Raw genomic sequence first — 20,851 nt, 5'->3', positions numbered from 1 at the left:
AAACAGATCAGATTTCAATTAAAAATCAATTAACAAACCTAGGAAATTATATCACTCTTCTAATGATCCTCAAGTTTCTCCTTGAAACAAAGACCTATCTGTGTAAAAAACTATATTCTTCTGATGACATTCTATTACAAGTTGTAGAAAACTGCAATCTCTGAAAATTTTAAATTTAGAATCAATCAAAAGGCAGTGAAGAGGCACATGGTAGGCATGAGTAGTCTGCATTACAAGTGAGGAAGTATGAGGAAGATATGGCATGAAGTTACTAGAGAAACGTAATATCCCTCCTGCCCCCCCCAAAAAAAAGATAGGTTGGACATATGGCTAGATCAAGGGATAATCAATGAATGATCTACATGCTCCACTGGTATCCACAAAATGTTAAGAGCATGTAAGGAAGCCATCTAGCATGTTCGGCAGATCTCATGTGATGAATTCATGGGAAGACATTGTTGATAATCATATAGGATGGTCAAGGCTCAATGTATTGCAATCTTCAATACTGGTGAGACTGTCTACATTGGTAAGGACCCAGCTGCACTGGAATATTAGAGTTCCCAAGACCTATTGGGAGCACTTTCATATAGTAGGCACATATCGAATTGATTTGAATATAAGAATAAATATGCCAAACAAAAGAACTGGTAATTCACAGGAGTCAATATATAAGAAGATAGCAGTGGGAAAACCTATGGTTTCAGATAGCTATACACATATATACAGATATGCAAAGTATGAATAAAAACAAATTGAACTAGAGATCTGAATGGAGGAGACAGAAAATTTGACTTACAGGTATTACTGAAATTGGAGGAATAGGATCTGGGGCTGGAATATTGCAGGAGCAGTGTGGCCTAGTGGGAAGAGTTTAGAACTAGGTATTAGGGAAACTAGTGTTGGTATCTCACTTCAGACACTTACTGGCTTTGTGACCCTGGACAAATTATTATACCTAACAAATCTCAGTTTCTTTACTTATAAAAGTAAAGGTTAAATAACATTTATAGTTACAAGTTTTGTGAGGATCAAATGAGCTAATATATATATATATATATATATATATATATACATAATGTATATATAGAATATTTTGCAAACGTTGAAGTACTTTGTAAATGCGGTTTTCTATCATCATCATCATTAATATCATTCCAGTAAACTATCTTATACAAAAGGAACACAATATATAAAGAGGGTAGAGGAGTATCATTGCCTATTAAGCAGATATCCTCCTATGAGGAAAGTTGGAAGGGGAAGACCTGAATGGAAGAGTTGGATGAGGATCAAGATAGGATCAGCAGAAGTAATATTGCCATGGAAGTATACCACAGACCACCTGGACAGAAAGAGGAAGTAAGCAAACAGGGAAAAAACAAAAACAAAAAAGCAGCACAAATCTGGGACAGAGACACTGATGATTGCTTGGGAGACATCTCCTAGATGCACTATTGGCACCTCAAATTTACATATCCCCAACAGAACTCATCCTCTTAAACCCCTAGCTTCCTTCAAGGCTCAAGTCATGTACTACTTCCTATTGGAAGGCGTTTCTAATCTCTCTATGTATTGATGCGCTCTCTCTCTCTCTCTCTCTCTCTCTCTCTCTCTCTCTCTCTCTCTCTCTGTGTGCACATGTGTGTGTGACTGGGATAGTGCCTTTAACAGAAATTTTGAAGTTTGGGAGAGGGATGAGCTTGGGGAAGGGGAAGATAATGAGTTCCATTTTGGACATGTTGATTTAGAGATGGCTATGGCAGCCATTTCCCTTTGGAGAGGTCTAGGAGGCAGTTGGAACTCAAGGTAATGGATGGATAGATAGATAGATAGATAGATAGATAGATAGATAGATAGATAGATGGATGGATAGATAGATAGATAATATATAGAGAGATAAAGAGATATAGATATGGATGATATCTATAGAGACATATAGATATAGGAGTCTTCTGCCCAGATGTCATAATTGAATCCATGGTAACTGAGGTCATTTAAAGGATATCAAGAGATAAGGGGAGAGGGCCCACAAGAGAGCCTTGAGTGACATGTGGTGGAGGGAGTAGAGTTAGGAGAGGACATTAACAATGATCCAGCAAAAAAGAATTAAGGAGTAGTTAGATATATAGGAGGAAAATCAGGAGAGAGCAGTGTCACATAAAACTAGAGAGGAGAGGGTGGCAAATGGGGAAGAGTACTCCAGAGAGGTAAAGAAGGATGAAGACTGAGAAAAGACCATCAAATTTAGCTATAAAAATCTTTGGTAATTTTGCAGAGAGCAATTTCAGTGAAATCATAATATAAGAATCTAGAATGGAATAGGTTGAGGAGTGAGTGGGAGGAGAGGAAATAGAAGCAATAGGTATAGAGGACAATGGGGTTTTTTTTAGGAGTTTGACCAGAAAGGGAGTGCTATGGGATGATAGCTTGAGGGAATAGTAGCTTCAAATCAAAGTTGTTCTTTTTTAAAAAACATTGGGCTGACCTAAACATGTTATAAGTAAAATAGTAAGAAGCAGTAGACAAGAGTGAAGATCAGACAAAGAAAAGGCAGGGTATGAAACGGCAAGCTTCCAGAGGAAAAGGAAGAGAATGGCATCAAGAGCATTAGTAGAAGGGGTAGGTTTGGCAATGAGAAGGGTCAAATCTTCCTCACAGACTGGAGAAAAAAGAAGAAAATATGTGTGGCACTGAAGGGTTTTGAAGTGTGGAAATTGGAGGGAAGTCTTGAGTGGAATAAGTCAGGCATCTGCCTTGGCCCAGTGCTATAAGTCCACAAGTCAACTTTGCTTACTATGTGCCAGACGCTGTGCTAAGCACTGAGCATAAAAATATAAGCAAAAGAAGAAAAATAGTCCCAGCCCTCAAAGAGCTTACATTCTAATAGGGAAGACAACACATAAATGGAAGGTGGAAAGTAGAGGAGAGGGAGAAAGTACCCATGAAGGGGACATGATAGAAAGGGTTCATAGAGACAGGAGTGGAGCTTGGAAAGTAATTGAAAGAGAGAACATGACTGACCTGGGTACTCTGGATAAAATGGAGGTTCTGGGAGAACCAACCAATCAGAGGAAGGGGCCAGGGGTAGCAAGATCTTCCAGGATGACAAGGTTGTTATGGCATGGTAGAGAAAGTTTTTAAAGTCAGGAGTTGAGCCTGGGGAGGAATGAAAGAGTCAACATAGCTGGCTTTTCTATAAATGACTTGGATGAAGGCAAAAAAACAGTATGGTTGTCAACTTTGAAGGTGACGCACTATGGGGGAATTTGCTAACACACCGGATGGCAGTCAGGCATTTAAAAGATACTGACAGGTTAGAAAGATGGACCAAATCTAAAAAGATGAAATTTAGTAGAGATAAATATAAAGTTATTCATTTGGAATAGAAAAAATAAACTTCACAACCACAGGATTAAGAAGGCACAGCTGAAGAATAATTCATGCACAGAAGCTCTTGGGATTTTAGGGCATGTTCAAAATGAGTCAACATGCTGATGTGGTAGCCAAAAACCTAATGATCCCATTAAAGTAGACACTTCTCCAATGTTTTACATGCATCATCCCATGTAAATCTTACAACACCCCCTAAGGTAGTTGGTACTGGTCTTATTATCACTACTTTATGACAACAAAACTGAGCCTATTATTAGAAGTTAAGTGACTTGCCCTTGGCTGTATAGCTAGTATGTTTTAGAGACAGAATTTGAATCCAGGCCTCTCCTGACCCACACCCAGTGCTCTTCCCTCTGCATCACACTGCCTTTCATTAATGCTATTTTAGGTTGCAGGAAGGTGAAGAGAACGTGCATGTATTAAGCACCTACTGTGTGCCAGGCATTGTGCTAAATGCTTTACAAATATTTTCTTATTTGATTCTCACAATTGTCAGTGCTGTTATTATTCCCATTTTACATTTGGAAAAACCAAGGCAGACAGAGATTAAGTGACTTTCCCAGGATTACATAACCACTGAGTATCTCAGGCCAGATCTGAACTCAGTCTTCCTCACTCCGGGCCCAGGGCTCTATCCACCATGCCACAGAGCTGCCCCAAAGGGTGTCCAAAGCAAGGGAAATAATAGTTTCACTGTACTTTGCTGTGGTCAGATGATATCAAATACTGTGTTTAGTTCTGAACACCACATTTTAAGGATATTGACAAGGTATAATGTTCATTGGGTATTAAATTTAGAGCTGGAATAGACCTTTGAAGTCATTTACTCCAGTCCACTCATTTCACTGATGAGGAAAATAAAGATGTAAAGAAGGTGGATCATTTGCTAGAGGTCCCATAGGTAGTAAGTGTCAGTGTCAGGATCTGAACCCAGATCTTCTCACTCCAAAACCACTGAAACATGTCTCCTCTCCCCTTCAGTTATTCTACAGTCTAGCCAAAAGGGCCTTCAATCTCTCATGTCTTGCTTCTGCTCATTTTCACAGGCCATCTCCTATTCCTGGCCTACTTTCCCCATATCTCTGCCTACTAAATGCCTTTTCTTCCTTCAAGAGTTATATCTTCTAGCCAAATATTTCCCCACACTGTTTTGTTTGCTTATCACACTAACAAATTAAATAGTATTGGGGCTTCTGTCTAACACTGAGTTGAAACCTATACTAATGGCCTGAACAACAATTCGTTTAACAATTTGAAAGATATCTGCCATGGTTTTCTCTTATGAAAAACTAATGTTTGAGTTCAGTGCAAATCAATTCCACAGTATGAAAGCTCCAATGCAATTTATAGGGATATTTGGTAGGCCTTTCAGTCAATAATATTCAAACAAAAACTAGATAACATGAGTACAAATCACATTTGTCTTTCCTAGCCTCATTCTTTTAAATTAACTACATGCTTTTTTTAAAATTACATGAATGTTCTCTACCCCATCTTCTAAGATGTTAAGGGGACCAGAGACCATTCCATATGAATGAATGCTGTATATACCAATATGAAATATGGAATAATTCATATGATGGGTTAAAGGAAACTGGGATGTTTAGGCTGTTAAAGAGAGGACAGGGGTGAAATGGTATCCTCAAGTATTTGAAAGGTTGCCATATGGAAGAGAGATATGACCTCTTCTTCTTGATGCCGAAGGGCAGAGCTAGGAGAAATTGGTGAAAGTGACAAAGAGGTAGGCTTTATGTAAATCAAAGCTTCCTAATGATTGGGGCTGTTTCCAAATGGAGTGGGCTCCCTCAGGAGATAGGGAGTTCCCCCTCACAGGAGGTTTTCAAGATGTGAGAGATGGCCACTTGTCAGATTATAGTTTGTCCTTTGTTCTTAAAGAGGACCAATGACACCAAGAAGGTGACATCTTGACTTACAAATGAATTGTATTTAAGTGAGGCAGAGCTGTGCAAAGTCATCAGCCTCACTCTCTCCTCTCGAGTCACTGGAGTCCAGTGGCAAGGCATAGGTCAAGACAACTGGAAATGGCCCCAGATTGTTGAAGGAATTGCTGTTCAGATATTGGCTGGACTTCATGGTCTCTGAGGTCCCTTGAAACCTGAGATTCTATGACTCTGTGATTCCCCTTCATGTCTCAAATCCTCTCAGCTATCAAGTCCTGATGATTCCACCTTCATAATAGCTCCTTCATCTGTTCCTTCCCACTCTATTCCCACTACCATCACCTTGGGAGTAGTCCCACATTAGCACTTTCCTGTGCTATTGCAATAGCCTCTTAAATGGGTCTTTCTACATCTTCTCTCTCTACCCCCTTTCATATTGTTTCCAGAATATCATTTCCATTGTGTATATGTGGTCATTGCTCTCATACCCAAAAATCTTCCTCTGCTTCCTGCAGCATAGGAAACAAAACCCCTTTGCTTTACCTATAGGCCCCATCTTTTCAGCTTTATCTTATATGAATCCCCTCCACCCACTCCATCCTCTAGCCAGAGTAGACTCTGCTGCCCAAACACATCTTGTATTTTCTCATCTCTGTACTTTTGCTCCCATCATTCCCTATGCCTTGATTGTCCCCCTCAACTGTTAATTTCTTCCCCATCTTTTAAAGCCCATTTGAGTCCCACTTTCTCTATGAAGACCATTCCTCTGATCCATCTCCTGCGGGCACAGTCTTCCTTCCCCTTCATATTACACTTAATTTTGTAGCGTCTATTGTACTTATCATGTAATATTGTGCATTATTTTATCTCTTCCACTAGATTGTAATCTACCTCAGCACAAGGATTGTTTCTCACTCATCTTCATATCCCCCAAGTGCCTCAAGTAATGCTTCACCCATAATATTTAAGTACATAGTTATGAATAGAATTGTTTCCTCTGGCATCTACCATTCTAGTTCTGACACTAAATGGTTTATATCACTTCCATGGTAGACTTCAGTGTAGGGTTGGCCAATCCCCCAAGGCTAAATGAGGATTTAGAGTATGGAGCCAAGGACATAGAGCAGTTGCATGATTTTGGGCCAGTTGCGCTGTGGCCATTTTCCTAGTCCAGTGAAGAGATGGGCCATAAGCCAGAGAAGCTGTGTATAACGGAGGAAGGAACTTGGATCTACTTAGGTTGACAATCCCTCCTGTAGGTCTAGTTAGCTAATCTGTACGATTGTGGTAGGGCTGTTTGTTTGTTTGTTTAGGGAGATTTTGCTTGAATTGTGTGAGTTAATTATAATAATAAGCTTTGGAATCAATAGAGTTTTTGCTTTACTTTGGCTATGTAGACCTGCTGAGATGGGAGGAAAGAGACAAGACTGAGGAAAGAAAGAAGGCAGATCACATGACCATCAAGACAGTCAAATAGTTGCTTTCTACAAATTTCTCCAACCTTAAAATCTCAAAAGAAAGGAATTATGCAGCAGGCATAGAGCAATGATAGCTAAATTCACAAGAGAAAAAACAAAATCCCCTACAAGTTTAAAAACCTCATAAATTAACACCAGAGAACTTTAATATTTGGAGCTTTCACTCAGTGTCTCTACTGCCAGATGACTTCTTGCCATGGTAAGTCAAGTAAGCTTCCAGCTTATACCTTAGGTTCTGGCTGTAGGGCAGGATCACAAAATATTGAGAATTAGAAGGGACCTGAGTGGTTGCATAGTCCAACCAATAACCAAAAGGAATCCCCTTTACTACTTATCCAGCCACTGCTTGAAGATCTCCAAGGAAGAGAAACAAACTACCCATTCCACTTTTGAATAGTACAAATCATTAGGAAGTTTTTCCTGACATCCAACCTGAATGTGCCACATTGTATCTTCTGTTGATTGCTCTTCCGTCTGCCCTCTAGGGCCAGACAGAGCAAGCCTACTCCTTTTGCTGAGACATCCTTTCAAATACTTGAAATCTGCTGATGTGATCCATTGAGTCTTCTCTAAGCCAATTATTTCCAATCATTTCAACTGGTCTTCCTAAGATATGGACTCAACACTTCGCCACCGTGGTTGCCTTCTCTGGAAACTTTCCAGCTTTCTAATGTCCTTTTTAAATTGTGGTGCCCAGAACAGAAAATAATGTTCCAGATGAGGTCTGACAAGGGTAGCGTTCAGAGGAGCTATTATCTCTTTATTTCTGGAAGCTATGTCTTTTTTAATGCAGCCCAAGATTACATTTGTTTTTTGGCTGCCATATCACACTTCTGACTCATATTGACCTTGGAGTCCACTAAAATCTCTAGATTTTCTCCAAACAAACTGCTGTCTAACTATGTCTCTCAGGTCTTGTGATCCTGAAGTTGCTTTTCTTTACCCAAGTATGAGACTTTACATTTCTTCTCATTGTTTCACCTTATTACAATAGATTCAGTCCAATGTTCTAGCTAAGATCTTTTTTGGATCCCGACTCTATTATCCAATGTGCTAGCTATCTCTCCCAATTTAATGTCATCTGTAAATATGGTGATTCCATTAAGTCACTGATGAAATTTTTAAACAATATAAGACCAATTGTGTATCCCTGTGAAACCATTAAAGTCTATACTTTGATTTTGCTCTTTTTTTGCAGTACTTTTAAATGCATAAAATCAAATGCATAGGATTATGAAGAAAACCAATTAGATTGAAATGTTATGAAAACATTTTTTAAAGCCAAGTTCATGGACCACAGATTAAGAATCCCTGATATTAAAGGTGGTGCTTGAGCTGAATCTTAAAGGAAATGCGAGACTCTATGAGGCACTAGTGAGGAAGAAGTGCATTCCAGGCATGGGAAATCATCATTAGAAAGGCCTGGAGATAGGAAGTGGAGTACAGTGTGTGAGGAAGAGAAAGAAGTCCAGTTTGGGGAAACTATGGAGTATAGAAAGGGGAATAATGTATAATAAGGCTGGAAAGAAAGGGAAAGCCAGGTTGTAAAGGGCTTTAAAAGTCAGAGGAATTTATTTCTGCTCCTAGAAGTAATAGGGAATTCATTGAGTAGAAAAATAATGTGGTCAGATCTGTACTTAAAATTATTTTGTAAATTGGAGTGGGGAAAGATGAAGGTGGGACGCTAATTAGGAAGTCATCATAATAATCCCAAGCAAAAAATGATGAAGGCCTGAACTGAGTAGTGAGAAGATGGTTGCAAAGGATGCTATGGAAGTAAAAATGGGAAGATTTGGCAACAGATGAGATAAAGGAGGTGAGTGTGAAGAACCAAACACAATGCCGAAGTTATGAGCTGGAAAAATGATGGTGCCTTCAACAGAAGCAGGGAGGTTCGGTAGATGAGTGGGTTTGGGGAGAGAAATAATGAGTTCTGTTTTTGTTAGGTTGAGTCTGAGGTCTGTGGGATATCAAGTCTAAAATGTTCTATAGGCAGTTGGTAATGTGGGGCTGGAACTCAGTAATTAGATCTATAGACCTGAGAGTCATCTGCATAGAGATGATAATTAGACCCAATGGAACTGATAAAGTCACCAAGAAGGAGAAGATAGAGAAAGGAGAAAATTGAGCCCAAGGCAGAGCCTGAACTCTGATAACTTGATTTGGTTAAGGGAAGCTAAGTGAGCTCTTCTATCTTCCTCCTTATCTTGAGCATCATCTTCTTATAAGCCATATTATTCTATCTTTTTCAGTCCTGAGATCATTCCCTTTATCGGAGAAAACAGAACCAAAATAAAAATGGAGCAATACTGTCTTCTCTCCATCATCAGTCATCATTGTCCTAAGTGAGGCAGAGTTGCACAAAGTTGTCAGCCTCACTGTTCCAGAGACATCAAAGGCAGGACAAAAGTCAAGATGACTGTCACTGGCCTGGGATACAGTAGATGATTTTGATATCTTTTTTTTTTTTTAAGGCAATTGGGGTTAAGTGACTTGCCCAGGATCACACAGCTAGTAAGTATCAAGTGTTTGGTTTGAGTCTGGATTTGAACTCAGGTCCTCCTGACTTCAAAGCCAGTGCTCTATCCACTGCGCCACCTAGCTGCCCCAACTTTGGTATCGTTGAGATCTAACCAAGCTCTAAATGCTCCACAGTGCCCATTTCATCTGCCTTTATGGCCACTGGAACAAATTGCTTGGAGAAGACATGCCCCCTAACTCAATGATGGGTTTGAGGCCTGTCAGTTACCTCAACTTGGCTTAGCCCATCTCCCAAAATGGTTTTACTGGGGTACGAATGCTGTGGGATCCTATCTAACCTTTCTTTGAATTCCTTGAAATTTGTCCTCCCAAAATCTAGTGTGTATGTCAGACTCTCTTCCCTGCTTAGCCTGCTTTCTTTTCCTTTTCTATCACAAATTCCAAGGAGTGGTCATTTCCAACTAGCTTCTCCATCACTGCTATACCAATATCCAATTCCTCCTTTTTTGTGCTTCCCTGCTTCCAGTGAGTTCACTGTGCATTCACAATGATTGCTTTTGACAATCCTTCCCAACCTCTTCCACTTTATTGAAATAGTTTCTCTGTGTCTTCAGAATTCAATCCTGAGAGCTTTTTATCTAACCTAGGCTGACTTGTACTATAGAATTTTAGTCTATGGCATCCAATCTAACCCTTTATTGAATTCCTTGAAATTTTTCCTCCCCGAATTTAGTGTTTATGTCATTCTGTCCTTTGCCTGTGTATCCTGCCTTCTTTTCCTTTTCTATCACAAATCCCAAGGAGTGGTCACTCCTGCCATCATTGCTGCACCAGCAACCAATGCCTTCTTGTTAGTGCCTCCCTATTTCCAGTCTCTCTCTCTCTCTCTCTCTCTCTCTCTCTCTCTCTCTCTCTCTCTCTCTCTCTCTCTCTCTCTCTCTCTTCCTCCTTCAATCCATTCTTCATACTATTCCTTGAATATTCTTCCTCAATCCACCTTTTCACCAGGATACAAATAAGGAACCAATAGCAGCTCCCAATTGTATATACTTTTCATCTACATTCTTTGACCTGACCTTCAAAGCCCTTCGTCTTTCTGTCTCCAGTCAAGCCATCCTCCATTACTTCCTCCCTCTGGGACTTGCCTCTGGCACATACTATTCCTACCCACCTGGAATATGCTCCCAGTTTATCTCTCCAATTCCATTTACCATTTCCTTCTTTGGAATTTGTATCAAAGCCTACCTCCAGTAAGAAACCCTCCCTTGATTGACCCCATTAGCCTCTTTTGTTCATTGAGCTTCTGGTACTTGAGTAATCAGTTTGTATTATTTTCATTTGCCACTTCTGGGTCTGTTGCTTTGCAAATTGTATTCACACACTTATGTTTTCCTTCACTAGAGAACTTCCAGTTAAGGCTAGATGAACACTTGTCACAGATGTTATGGAGGGAAATCCTACACAGGGACGGCCTGGACTCAATATCCCCTGAAGTTCCTTCCAACTTTGAGATTCTATGATTCTTAATCTCTCCCCCAGGAGCCTTTAAATTCCCAGGAATCAGGGTAGACATGGGTTTAAGACTTGTTTGTGAGAAAGTCTGCCTGGGGCAGGGCATGCTTACTATTTTATTCAGCCTCTGCTCTGTCTTCTGAGATAATAAAACACGGTATTGTGAGAAAGATGCTGATGAAGGTCTCTAAGAACCAGACTGAGATCACCTTATATTCAGCCCCCAGGCCATCAGACATCACCTCCTGTCAGGATGATGGCTTTTGGTCCTCGGCTGTCTCTGAACCATGTCTAGTCCTTCTACTAAGAGGTCAGCTTATCAGAAGATGAACACTTCTCATCCCCAAACTATTTCTTTGTTATTTTTTTTACCTAGCATTTTTATTGTCAGTTTAGCAACCCCATATATGCCATTCAGTGTATGAAAATAACAGAACTATTATCTCCCACAGTGGAGCTTTTTTAAAAATGAGTCAATTTTTTCCCCTATAGACTGTCTATGTCTATTGATAACTCTTCTTGTGTTTCCAATGTGCTTTGAGCTCTTCAGGAGAAAAGTGTTAGCTGAGTGCATGGTAATATTGTTGTTACTATTGTTGTTGTTGCCATCATCGTCATTTCATAATATAGGACCTCTTTAAAGCAATGGTAGGTGTGGAAAGCAATTATTTTGTTTGCTTTGGTGAGGCCAGTTTCTTGTGATGCTGAAATGCAACAGCCAGAAAATGAAGTTATGAGAGAAAACTAATAACACTTTGTTTTTATGTGGCTCCTTTCATCTGGGGCTTTTATGGTCTCCACAGAAGTTAATTCATTAACTCCCCAGGGTTAGTCAGGGGTGAATACTATCATTTCCCATTTTAAAGACAGAGAAAATTGGCAGGCCTGGACCTACCCAACAAAATTACCCCAATATGTTGCACACAGGGACCCACTGACCACCCTATCTAGGATATACTAAAAGTACCCTTTTTATTCAAATTGCTATATCATCAAAAATTAGCATAAGCTCAAACATCCCTCATTTAGACCAGGTGGGTAGAAAACAGTAAAGAAAGAGAACTAGTAGGTATTTAAAAGCCATACAGGATCATAGGATTCTAGCCTTAGCAGTTATTGAAAGGGACCTTGGGGGTTATCCAGTCTACCCTGCCCCCCCCTTTTGTAGATAAGGAAACTGTAGTTCTATCATTTTCAAAACAGTTAAACAAGACAAGAGATAATTAAGTTTTGCTAGGTAGAGGTTCTACTTTAATGAGACGGTAAGTTTGTATTTAGCATATGAGATACAAGCAAACAGTGTTAAGGTTCTCTAAAAGACTCCGTCCTCCCAAGCAAGTCACAAACTTCTCTAGGCTTTGGTTTTTCTCATCTGAGAAATGATAGGATAAAATCAGTGCTCTATAAGGTCCCTTTCAACTCTTAAAACATTTTGGAATTCTGTAACTCCATCCTACATATGGGTTGCCCAGAAGAGCTACCACAGTCACGATGGGTCTGCAACTACTTAAAGCCATAACTAACGATACATACCAACATATTTATTTTTTACTAACCAACTAGAGAATACATTAGGCAGCTAGGTAGTACAGTGGATAGAGTGTCAGACCTGGAGTCAAGAAGACCTGAGTTCAAATCCAGCCTCAGATACTAGCTTTGTGACTCTGGGCAAGTCACTTAACCCTGTTTGGTTCATTTTCCTCATCTATAAAAGGAAATGGCAAATCACTCCAGTATCTTTGCCAAGGAAACTCCAAATGGGGCCACAAGAGTTGGACATGACTGAAATAACTGAATAACAACAACAGAGACTATATTAGTCCAAATAAAAGACATTTAATCTAATACCATAGCAAATAAAACTAGAGAAAATCCCCCCCATGTTCACATGCCATATATTCTACCATATGTCATCACATTACCATTCAAGGGGAAGGATACATACAAAGATAATGTATGTCCAGAGAACATTCATGAAGGATATATACATAAAACCCATAAAAGCAAGGACCATACATCAAAAGACACGTGCCAAGAATTCATGTAGCTAAGGCACACATGTCCACATGAATTCAAATCATTAACATTTCAAGGCTGCAGATATCCTCTGGTAACATTAACGCACTATACCCTTTGTTAGGTAAGTCATCTCTGTACTGGGTACATCATCTTTACTGGGTGTCAAATATCTGCTCTCTGTTGGATGGTCTATTGTCATTTCTGGGCATCTCCACTGGGAAGATGGTTACCAAGCTTCTCTCTGCTGCCTGCTACTGGGCATCATCTCTTCAGGGCTACCTATTAGCCATTTTAGTTCTCATATACTGGAACACATAAGACATAGCATGTCATAGTAGATAGAGAGCTGGCCTCAAAACCAGGAAGAGCTGGATTCAAGTCCCATCTCTGAAACATATAGCTCTGTGACCCTGGGTAAAAGTCACTTAACTTCTCAGTGCTCCAGGCAATTTTCTAAGACAATAAATTGAAGAGATGACAACTTGCATGGGTAGAGGGAGTTTTCCCATTTGTGTATTCCTTATACCAATGGAATCACAGGTCTGATTCCCAACCTGTTAGGGAGAAAGCCTCTTCTTGATAAAGGCAAGCTGATAGCTTAGTAGTTACAGCCAAAGTTATGAGTTACCATGCCAAATTCAAGAAGGATATGAACAACAGACAGAAAAAGTGTTCCCAGGCTTAAGATGAGGTCATTTTCTTTTTACTTCTTAAGTCTGATTCTAAATTATAGTCTATTGTTCCAGATAATTCTTTGATTTGGGGTTAGAAATTCCTTATTCCCTCCCATTTAACTCTTTCTAGAGATCCTGCATCTCCACCCACCCCTACTCTAAACCAATTCTAGAGGGCAAAAAAGACCCACAGAAGCCATGTAGAAGCTGGTCTACAAAACTTTTGTTGCACTCAACACCCTCTCTACTTTGGTATACAAATTAATTTGAATCTAACAAAAGCTGGGTGAATGAGGTAGAGTCATTGTCCTACACTCTCCTGGTCTGTAGTCTTGTCTTTATTATATATTTCTCTGTCATCAGCAAAAAAACAAAACAAAACAAAACAAAAACCCAGCAACCACAACTACCCTTTCCTGCCCTGTCCAGCTTTGGTGCTGTATTTTTGGCCAGGGAAACAACCTTGCTTTCTTTCCATCATTCTCAGTACCACCGTCTCTGATCTCCTTACATTATCAATTTGCTTAGTAACTAAACCTTTTTTCCCAATAGGTAATGAAAGTAACATTGCCTGAATTATCACAAATTCTGAACTAGTGAAATTCAAACAATTGAAATTTCACTGTATTTCAATCATATATAGCCACATTTAAGAACTGCCATAAGAAAGAACAGAATGGTTAATTTTTGAAAGAATCAGGTGTCAGACCTGATATTCTGTCCAAGATAACTAGAAGCCGGTAATAGGTGTAGACCCAGGTTAAGTCAGTAGCCTAACAGTTTTTGAGGGGTCACTTTTATTTGGGGCCTTCAGCTATTTAACAGCTCCTGAACCTAGCATGTTCCTCTGGAACATCCCAAACCTCCACCATACACACTCATAAAAGCATGCACCTTAGCTTTTGTTTCAAGAGCTCAGGGAACTTGCCTACAACCCTCTGTCTCTTTGACTCCCTTTGGACTGTGCACCAATGGACAAATACTTTCAATAATGATGGATGAGATCAAAAGGAAAAGTTCCAAAATTAAAGTCTTGAAAGGAATGATGGCTCAGGATCTATCCAAGCTATGGGAAAGCATAGTTACCAAAATATAATTTACTTAAATGTTAGATTTGGTTTTCTTAGGAAAGTGGACTGCTAACTTTGGCTAGAGATGATTCAGTTTACCATTCGCTGTCGGCCAAGTACCCATAATTACGTAATACACCGCAGAACACTCCCAGATGAAAAAAAAACCTTGTTAAATTCAGATAAAGCCCATTGTCATCTCAAAACATAAAAATAGAATGCACACATTATACAAAACATGAAGTTCCTACTTGTTATACAAGAATGATCCAGAGATCAGATCTGCTCAAAATTTAACAAGCACAAAGATGAATGCTAGTCTGAATTTCATACATGGAACCTCCCATTTAGATGTATGGCTTCTACTCAGGAAACCTTGAAGCATAGTTTGTGTTGTTCCTAGCACAGCTGTGTGGCTTTTACAATTCATTGGCCCTCAGCAGGGTGATGCAAAGTCCCACGGAAAAGATCCCATTTTACCCTCCTGCAAGATTCCCACTTGGACAAGCTGTGGCCACAAGCTAAGCCTCTTGTCTCCTCTGGCCCAAGCAGTTAGCGGTGTTGGTTAGTGTTATGAAACAACACTACTTCTACCATTTTACTTTATATTTCATAATGATCTTCAACCATCTTTCATCTATTTGGTCCATTTTCATTTCATAGGGCCCTCAAATGATATATTATTATAGTTGAAGGGGCTTTATCTTGCTGTTCAGTTATCCAGTTGTGTCCGACTCTTTATGACCCCATGGACCACACTATCCATGGAGTTTTCTTGGCAAAGATAAGGGAGTGGTTTGTCATTTCCTTCTCCAGTGGATTAAGGCAGTCACTTGCCCAGGGTCACACAACTAGTAATTGTCTGAGGCTGGATTTGAATTCAGGTCCCCCTGACTCCAGGCCCAATGTTCTATCCACCTAGAGCAAATTGAAGCCCAGTGATGGGCTGCGTGGCCTTGAATTCTGTGACTTCTTCTGGGCTTCTGTGTAAAATGAATTGCCTGACCTAGATGACCTACAGGGGCAGCTAGTTGGCTCAGTGGATAGAGTGCTGAGCCTAGAGTCAGGAAGACCTGAGTTCAAATCCTGCCTTAGATACTTACTAATTGAGTGGTCCTAAGCAAGTCACTTAACTTGTGTTTGCTATAATTTCCTGTAAAATGGGGATAATAATACCACCTATCTCTCAAGGTCAGTGAGTTGATAAACATTTATTAAGAGCTTAAAAGCTAAGGCAGCAAGGTGGCAGAGTGGATAGTGCATTGGCCCTGGAGTCAGGAGGACCTGAGTCCAAATCTGACCTCATACACTTGACACTTACTAGCTGTGTGACCCTGGGCAAGTCACTTAACCCTCCCCCACAAAAAGCTTACTATGGTCAGGCACTGTGCTAAGAACTGAGGCTACAAAGCAAGGCAAAACACAGTCCCTGACCTCAAAGAACTCACAACCTACGGGGAGAAGCTTACAATCTGGTTATGATGATAAAATAAAGCTTACAAAGCATTTTGCAAACCTCACAGCACTATATAAATGCTAACTCTTCATTGCTTAATAAATACTTGTTAATTGAATAATAATAGCAAAACCCAGTCCTAGAATCCAGGTCTCCCACTTGCCAGTCACCTGCACCATGGTTTTCATGGGCCCTAGAACTGAAAAAACTAGCTCATTCACCAATGAGTATTCCTTAAGCCACTACTGTTTACTTAGCACTATACTTGTTTGAAATGTAAAATATATATATATCAGATGCCTTCTCTGTATGGTGGAGGTGCACATATGAAGAATCATGGGCAAATAAGAAGAGCATTTTACATACACATGCATGCACACATATAGGTATACACATGTACACACATGTATTATATATATGCACGTGCACATATATGTACACACTTATGCATATGTAAAATGTCCCCTGAAATATTACTGCTAAAGCTCAAGGATGGATGATCAGAAAAAAAGGAGAGAACATTAAAGTATTATACATGGACTGACCTGGATGAGCGCCAAGAGAGTTAGAGAAGGGAAGGTACAATGAAGGCTGGCAGGATCAGGAAAGGATTAACAGGCATTGTGGGTCCTTAACTTGGCCTGGAAGAATGACTACTTTGGGGCCATTCCTAACTCAAGCTGCCTAGACTCTGGCTTCCTCCTCCCGCCATGATTCGGACTCCTGCTTCTGGAGCTCTGGGCTGTGATTGGTGAACCCTTTACATCATCTAGCTTGGTATCCAGCCCACAACACACTGTGGAGTCATCCCCAAGCCATGTTACTGTGCTCCCACCGTCTTCCTTTCTACCCCTTCCCCACTTTTCACCTTTGCTGTCTTTCCCTATTAGAATGAAAATACTTTGAGGGGCCTTTTGCTTGCTTGTTTTTGTAACACCAAATGCTTAATACAGTGTCCCACACAGAATGAGTGCTTTAAAAATGTCTTTTCATTCGTTTATTCATGAGTTTAAGCTCTTTATGAGATGTGTCTATACAATATATACAATTAGGAATACAGAGTCTCCAAAAATTTAAGTGAGCTGTACAAAATACCTTCTGTAATTCATGAAGCAGCTAGGTAAAGAAGTGAATAAGGTGCTGGATTTGGAACCAGAAAGATCTGAGTTCAAATAGAGCCTCAGACATTTACTAGCTATGTGACCCTGGGCAAGTCACTTAACTTCCCTCTGCCACAGTTTTCTTACCTCCAAATGGCAAATTAGAATAGCACCCAGGGTGGCTGTGAGGCTCAATGAAATGTTTGTAAAGCACTTTGCAAATTTTGAGGTTCTAGACAAATACTATTATTAACTAGGGCTATCCTACATCAGGGGATGTACTGGTGAAACCTAGAGGCTAACTCTTTCAGATGGAATTCAGGAAATAGGAGCACAGGATCATACGTGTAGAGCTGGAAGGGACTTTAGCATATACAATTAGAGAACCTCTCCTATGGCTCTGCTTACAAGATTCCATAAGTAGTTAATCCATTTAATAGCTACAATTAATGAAACCAGCTAGTTGGCTTCCATTAAATAAATGGTTTATTGACTAAAATTTTTTCATTTTATAGCTAGTTTTTCTAGTGTCTTTGAGACATAGTTTGATAACATGTTTATCTTACTATGGGATATTCATGTATACTGTGTTCTCTCTCTCTCTCTCTCTCTCTCTCTCTCTCTCTCTCTCTCTCTCTCTCTCTCTCTCTCTCCTTCCCACTCCCCTCCCCCTCCCTTATTCTTCATCATCATCATCACCATCATCATCATCGTCGTCATCATCATCATCTTCTTCTTCTTCTTCTTCTCCTTCTTCGTCTTCTTCTCCTTCTTCTCTTCCCACTCCCTCTTTCCCCCCTCTCTCTTTCTCTATTCCTTTCTCTCCCTCCTTCCCTCCCTCTCACTCTGCCCTCACCCCCAAGCCTATTTCCTTCTTGACTACACTTTGAGCTTTTATCAATCAACTAGCCACGGAGGATACAAATACAAAAATGGGCAATCTTGCTTCCAGGGAGCTTACATTATTCTAGCAGGATACATGTTCAGACATAAGTAAATGCTGAACATGTGAAAATAAATATGAGATGATTTGGATTACAGAACATTAACAACTGGAGTAATCATCAAAGGCTTTTTTTGAAGAAGGTGGCATTTGAGCTGAGCCTTACAGAAAACTGGGAGTTCCCCTCATAGAGGCAGAGGAAAGAAAGAGAATTTCCAGCATGGGGACACCACGTGAAATGGCACTAGAGATGGAATGTCATGTGTGGGGAACAGCAAACAGGCTAGTTTGGTTGGAGTATAAAATACAAAAGAGGAAGTAATGTATATAATAAATCTAGAAAGATAGGAGAGATTCAGATTGTGATTGGCTTTAATAGAAGGGTTTGAATTTTATACTAGAAGTACTGGAGGATTAGTGAAGTTTCTTGGGCAAAGAGGCGACATGGTCAGATCTATATTTTAGGAGTGCCATTTTGGCAGCTGTGTTGAGGATGAATTGGAGAGGGGAAGGACTAGATGCAGGGAGACCAATTAGGAGGTCATCACAATATTTCAGGTGACAGTTGCTGAGGTGTATCTATATATCTTGTTTGGACATAGCTGTTTACTTGTTATTTACTCTATTAGGCTGTGAGCTCTGAGAACAGGGATTGTTGTTTACTTTTTTGTGTGTCCTCAGAATTTAAGAGGATTTGTTTCCTTAACTATAAAATGAGGATAACAATATCGCCCACTTCATAGGGTTGTTGTGAGGATCAAATGAGATATTATTTGAGTCTAATGGTAGCTATCTCTAGGGCGGAGGGGGACAGAAAAAAAGGAAAAAAATTGATTGACGTGATTTTATTATATATTTAAAAGGAAGAGCAAGTTGTACATAATAGATTTAAAGCTTCATGTGCAATCGTTTTTATCATACTATGTTATGGAAATGCTTGTTTATCCCATAAAATAAAAATAAAATAAATAATTAAAAAATTATTAATTTGGCACAGTGTCTGGTACAATTGCTTATTCTCTTCCATCCCTTCCCTTCCCACTTAGCATAATGCTTGGCACAAAGTAAGTGATTAATAAATACTAGTTGACTAACTATGGGACATCTAAATGGGGATATCCAGAAAGCATTTGGAGAACTGAGATTCAGGCTCAGGAGAAAGAAAAGGGTTGTGAAAAATCTGTAAAGAAATGACGAATGAATCCACAGATAAAGAAAGGAGAGCTTAGCCCTTAGAACAAGGCCTTAGGGTATACCCATGCTTAGGGAGTAGAAACAGAGATGTTGATGGTCTTATGGTTTTATGGGGCTTTCTAATGGTAGCCAAACTGACAGTGCCTGAAAATAGGGAAATAGTAATGCAATCATAGTTCTGTCACGTGGTGATTGGGTTTGGGGTGAGCCTTTATACAATTGCTTATTTTGTGAAATACAGTGACAGATCCACAAAGATGGTAAGGCTTTAGAAAATTAAATGGGAGGGGTAGAGGTTGAGCTGAAGAGGGAGTCCCTTCTCACTACCTCATTGCCCTTTTCTTGGAAACCTTGTTGTTGTGGACACACATCAAGGAACTTAACTTTCCATTTTTTACCACTTGGTGATTTTTTAGGGGGGAGTCCAGACCTGTGGTTTTATAATAGAATGTATTTAAGGTCGACATACATTTATTAAGTACAGTTAATACAGTGCTTGGAACATAATAGGGGCTTAATAAATGACTTGTTGACTTGATGACACTAAGATTGTGGGCCTAAAAGACCTGGAAAATGGTGGTGCTGTGTACAGTAATGGGAAACTTAGGGAAAAGGGAAGAGTTTTGGGGAAACAACGAGTTCTGTTTTGGACCTAGTGGATTCGAGATGCTTACTGGACACCCAAATTTTATATGACCAAGAGCTGGACCTCAGGAGAGAGACTAGTATATAGATCTGAGAAATATCTGCATAGAGATAAGAACTGAGAATTGGACCTGATGGATTACCAAACAAGATAGTATAGATGGGGGAGAGGACCCATGAAAAAGCATTGAGTAGTCTGGTGGTGGGCATAACCTGAATAAAGATCCAGCAAAAGATTCTAAGGAAAAGATCAGGTAGAAGGAAAATAAGGAGAGAGTAGTGCAAGGAAAACATAGGGAGGAGAGAGCATCTAGGAGAAAAGGGTAATTCAACAGTATCAAAATTTGCAGATAGGGCAAGAAAGATGAAGCTTGAGAAAAGACCATTAGTTCCAGCAACTAAAAAAATCACTGACAATATTGAAAAGAAGCATTTTGTTTGAATGATGATGTTAAAAGCCAGATTACAGTAAGCTTAAGAATTGAGCAAGAAATTCATTTGGAAAAATAAAAGATCCATAATATCAAGGAAATGATGAAAAGAAGTAAGGACAAAAGGAATAGCACTTCCAGACCTCAACTGTATTATGAAGCAGCCTTCATCAAAACCATATGGAATTGGTTAAAGAAGAAAAGAGATAGAGCAATGGATCAGACTAGACAAGGGAGACTTAGAGACAGTAGAACTCAATAATCCACTGTTTGATAAAGTGGAAAAGTTACCTAGGGAAAAACTCCCTAATATATGGGAAAACTGGAAAGCAGTCTGGCAGAAATTAAGCTTAGATTAACATACTACACCCCACAATACATTCTAAATGGATATGTAATCTTAATATTGAAGATCATACTATTTTTAAAAAATCAGTATGGAAACAGATAATATTATCTCTCACAGCTAGGGGGTAAGAAATGCTTATATAATTCTTATAAAGAAATATAAGCAATTAAAAAAGGTAAAATAGGTAACTTTGATTACTTGAAAC

This window comes from Phascolarctos cinereus, unplaced genomic scaffold (assembly GCF_003287225.1).
Source record: "Phascolarctos cinereus isolate Bilbo 61053 unplaced genomic scaffold, phaCin_HiC Scaffold_5;HRSCAF=322, whole genome shotgun sequence".
Taxonomy (NCBI): Eukaryota; Metazoa; Chordata; class Mammalia; order Diprotodontia; family Phascolarctidae; genus Phascolarctos; species Phascolarctos cinereus.
This window is presented reverse-complemented; position numbering follows the sequence as displayed.